Source organism: Dermacentor albipictus, chromosome 1, assembly GCF_038994185.2.
Source record: "Dermacentor albipictus isolate Rhodes 1998 colony chromosome 1, USDA_Dalb.pri_finalv2, whole genome shotgun sequence".
Lineage (NCBI taxonomy): Eukaryota > Metazoa > Arthropoda > Arachnida > Ixodida > Ixodidae > Dermacentor > Dermacentor albipictus.
The window spans coordinates 361,854,745-361,859,474 of NC_091821.1; the positions used below are offsets into that span (position 1 = coordinate 361,854,745).

The window sequence follows — 4,730 nt, forward strand, 5'->3', positions numbered from 1 at the left end:
TGCCGCCTCACGTGCAACACGTGCGAGCCGTAGAAGAAGAACCAAAAGGCGCAGGGCTCCATCCTCGGCTCTTCGCTTACCTACGATACCGGAAATGGACGGTAAGAACGACGAATGCTTGCAGTCAGGGACAGTGGGCCGTGCCTGCGTGTTTTACTCACTATCATTTCCTCTGTTGAAACGGAGACAAAAAGCGGAGCACGTCTGAATAGTACCTGACTCTGTTAACACTTGCTCGCTCAGCGTTTCTGTGAGGCTGCTCGGGGCTGCTCTAGATATTTGAAAGCGCTCTGCAACGCGCGTTACCTGCCCTTACCCACATTTTATTCCCTCGTGATTTTCGATCATCTCCTGTGCTTCGCGATAGGCAGAAGCGATTCACATGAAAGCCGCTATTGACAGATCTACCTTGAACGGGACAGAAGACCCTTTTTCAGGTATAAATCACCGGAAAGATCACAAGAGTGTTCCATGGCCGCACATGGCTGGCCGAGCATTACCGACTTCACATACGCCGCACTAGGCCTTAAAAATTAGACCATGGGGTTTTACGTGCCAAAACCACTTTCTGATTATGAGGTATGTCGTAGTGGAGGACTCCGGAAACTTTTACAACCTGAGGTTCTTTAACGTGCACCTAAATCTAAATACAGGAGTACTTTCGCCCCCATGTAAATGCGGCAGCCGTGACCGGGATTCGATCCCGCGACCTCGTGATCAGCAGTCCAACACCATAGCCACTGAGCAAACACGGCGGGTCCCTCGTAGGCCTGATTGCTGGCATTTGCAAGCACGGAAGTAAGAGCATAGCCGCAAAAATCCAATGCTTCGATCCGCGAGAGGCCTTGCAGAGTATAGGTCCTTAAAGGTCCACGATCCTTAAATAACTATATTTTGACCTTGGGAAATTGTTTGTCCCACGTTGCTTTCAAGGGCGCAAAATATTTGTCGATACCAAATTACTCGGCACAATGTAAATAGTAGTCTTATAGATAGTAGACTTCGGAAAAGTTGTGAGCAGTAGTCTGAAAGCATACGAGCTTCGCAACCATTACCTTCCATGTTAAGGAAGCTCGACCAAATACCATCAGTAAAAAATATCGTTTTGCGCTTGTGTTTATTACGCTACTTAAATAACGATATTGCAGTCTTTGCACTAGCTTGCGTCAAATACGCAAGTCAACACATTTCCCGTTTCCCAATATTTTTATCAGCGTATACTGAAAGAGCAAGCTCGTCCTTTTAAGAAAATAAGTGCTGATATACTGCCAAACACTTATCTCTTTCCTAGATGATGATGACAGCGGAGAGCTAGAGGATCACTATGGTAAGTATTCAGTGCATGAATGAATGCCATTCCTTACTCTGCCTGAGAGCCGTTCAGTAGTTCGAAAGTGCAGTGACACATACCGGCAAAAAGAGGCAGCGCAGTGCCTTTGTGTTGGACTCTCATTGTAAGCACCTTCAGTTATGAAAACTCGCAGTAAACAGTGATATTCTATTAAGGTAAATATCCTGCGGGCGTATTTTGGATGCTTTAGAAAGGATCAGAAGATCAGAAATATAGCTGCTACCCAATTCAACAGAATTCGGTGTCAAGAGCGGCGGATCATCCACAGAGCGCACTTATATAGGTAACGTTAATGAGGCAATGTGACAGGGGCTCTGCCGAAGTGTGACCTAATGCCGATAAGAAAGATAGACATACTAGTTAATGCAAAAGCTATTAGCGCACAAATAATATTGTTCAAACCACCAACAATTTTCCTTAATTCGTAATCTTTCTTTCCTTAATTTTGGCACATTGGCCATTGTTTTGATTTGTTGCCGCATTGCATCTAGTTCGTATTGTATATAAGCCGAAGTTCCGTGATACTGCGACGCGCCGAGTGGCGTTAGCAGTGAAGTCGCAGTTCTTTTTTTTTCTTTTTTTCCTGAAGGTCAAAAAATTGAAAGTGATAGCAAAGTATTAAAATATTGTAAGAAGTCAGCCTTATACAATTATAGGCACTATATATTGCAGCAAACCTTCGCTTAAAATTTGGACGAGACACAAGGAGACACCTAAGCCTTTAAAAGTGGAACGCGATAGCATTCACAGATCTCTGAGTGCTTTTCATGCTTCCCGGCAACTGCAGCTTATGTAACCGTAATGTCTACAGGGAAACGCTGGCGGCGAACGGTATGCACGAAGGTGCGCTTTGTGGTTCTTTTCAAGCGAAGCTTGTATTGGCTCAAAAGTTTCGGTGGCGGTCTGGTCACGAAAAAAAAAAAACAGTTACTGCAGCGGTACAGTCAGACTGAGACGGTTCAGTTGGACGAGAACTTAAGAGGGACCTACGTCGTCGGTCCCTTTCCCAGAAACGTTCGCCCACAGCACAATGCGGGCATGCGAGCTGCTCGTGCCAGGGCGTTCTTAAAGAAGACGGTCGGCATAGCATCCTTCGTGGACGCAGCTCAGTATGGGCGCTCCGGTAAATTTGTGATCACGGCGGTCAGCGAGAAGGCCGAGCTCCTATCTGCAGCCTCGGTAGGCGCTGTCACAGCCGACTAGCAGAGACGGTGGCGGTTGCGCTGGCGATGCAGGATTCTAAAAGGCCATATATCTACACTGACTCCCGCGCGGACGTCAGGGCTTTTGCCTGGGGAAGGGTTGCGAGACAGGCGGCGGCGATTCTGGAAAGCAAGTTCAAAACCAATTCTGACCTCGTACATTACATTACGTGGTTCCCCGCTCACATGGGCGACGACGTGCTCCCAGCCGCCCGAACCCCAATGAGATTGCTCACCGCCATGCGCGAGAACTCACCCGCCGCGACGGCGATGGGGCTTCACTGGATCCGGAGGAGATCGGCCACAGCGACCCATTCTTAACCTTCCATGAGATCGTCTCCCTCAATAAAGAGGAACGTAGGCGCTTCCCGCCTCCACACCCACAACTATGTAGATCTCAAGCGATCACGCTTGGGATGCTTCCGATCAGGTCATATCCCTCGCGAGGTCTCCTAAGCAGCATTAACACAGAAACTGATCCACAGTGCCCGGATTGTGGGGAAGCGTTTAGCACACTAGCTCATATGCCTTGGCAGTGTCCTGTATTAAGGAATACGGCACTCGCCAGCGAACAGGACTGGGACGAGGTCATCTCAAGCACCGAAATCAACATCCAGTCCAGGGCCTTCTGAGGGCCAGCAAAAGAGCAGAGAGGCTTGGCCTCTCGATTCCGACATGAGAGCAGCCAGCGGCGAAATGGGGCGACCCCAACGGGTCTCTGTCTGCTAGTCCCTGAGTACCTCAATAAAGTTCTTTGTCTGTCTGTCTGTCTGCTCCCAGAGCAGAGCAGCTGCGGGAAAGGGCGGTTTGATGAGTTGAAAGCTGTGCCGACACCGGATAGAGAGGTTTAGCGTGTCCGGTATTCAGGTAAACGCAGGCGGACAGGGCGTTGGGGCAGAGCCGTAAACGGGAGCGGCCTGCATGGTGCATCCACCTGCTGGCGTAAAGCTCAAACGGACAAAAACGGTTAATATTGCTGTAACCAAGCCTATTCTACTTCGCTGCGGGTGTAAATTTTCGGCACTGGCGTAATCGTGTTGCTGCCAAAAGTGTACATCCCCACGTTCCGGTAAAGGAAGATGTCGTAATTTTTTTTATTTTCTTTTTTATGGTGTGCAAGGAACTGAGGTGGCCGCGCCACTCCTAATAAGACATACGTCAAACGGCAGCTGGAAAACGCCTAAAAGTGGTTTGTGTTTAAGTTTCCACGTACCAGAATTATGTTTGCTCGTATATTGAAATTACAATCATACGTAGGTTGTGTGTAAATCGTACTTTACATTTTTTGTGAAGCATTCTACATTGACAAATTCAAATAGTTCACTAACTTCCTTGCGTTATATAGCCGGAGGGCCTGAGTGGTTCGGATTGATTATTCCCGAAACAATGGTCGATGCCGGATTTTATATGACACGCAGCTCTTAACGCTCTCAGGTTAATAACTAAGCACGCAGGGTGTCGCGCTCCCAAGGACACACACGAACATAGTTCACTCAATGAGCGGAAGCACTTCAGGTCACAACGCTGTCGTGATGAGCAGTGCCGGCAGCTGGTATACGGCGAGTGCTTGTCCCGAAGCGAACGCCCCGTACGGCCGCTCCCTTCCTTTTAACCGTGCCACACCTACGAAACTCGGCAAATCACGTGACCATAACACTGGGCGCGTTTGTTTGCTTGTTTGTTTGTTTGTTTGTTTGTTTGTTTGTTTGTTTGTTTGTTTGTTTGTTTGTTTGTTTGTTTGTTTGTTTGTTTGTTTGTTTGTTTGTTTGTTTGTTTGTTTGTTTGTTTGTTTGTTTGTTGTATGGCACCAGCCTGCAGTGAACTATTAAATCATATTCCAGTTCACTATACACCAGCCTTATAGAATTGCAGCAGCACCCCCCCCCCACCCGCGCCGCAGACCACGTGACCTCCAACACTCGGCACGCTTGTCATACATGCTCCGCCACATCCGGGACAGCACGGTGGCAGCGACAGCTTGAACGCCCCTCGGGTGTCCATATAGTTAATTGCTATCGAAAGAAAGCATGCCATTATGTACTTTCTGCGTTTAAAGATATACTTGCGAGCTAGTTCGTCCAATGTGTCGAGTTACCTGTGTCTTTTCTCCTTCTTTACTGCATCAGACGATTCATCAGACTTTGAATATGAGAGTGACACTTCCCCAAGTTGTAAGT

At 47.9% G+C, this 4,730-nt stretch overlaps 1 long non-coding RNA gene across 1 annotated transcript; it reads left to right on the forward strand.

Moving 5' to 3' along the window:
• LOC135911271 (uncharacterized) lies at positions 1 to 4,730 on the forward strand. The gene is made up of 3 exons (XR_010567266.1): positions 1 to 101; positions 1,292 to 1,327; positions 4,680 to 4,730. It is a non-coding gene; the product is annotated as an uncharacterized lncRNA (long non-coding RNA).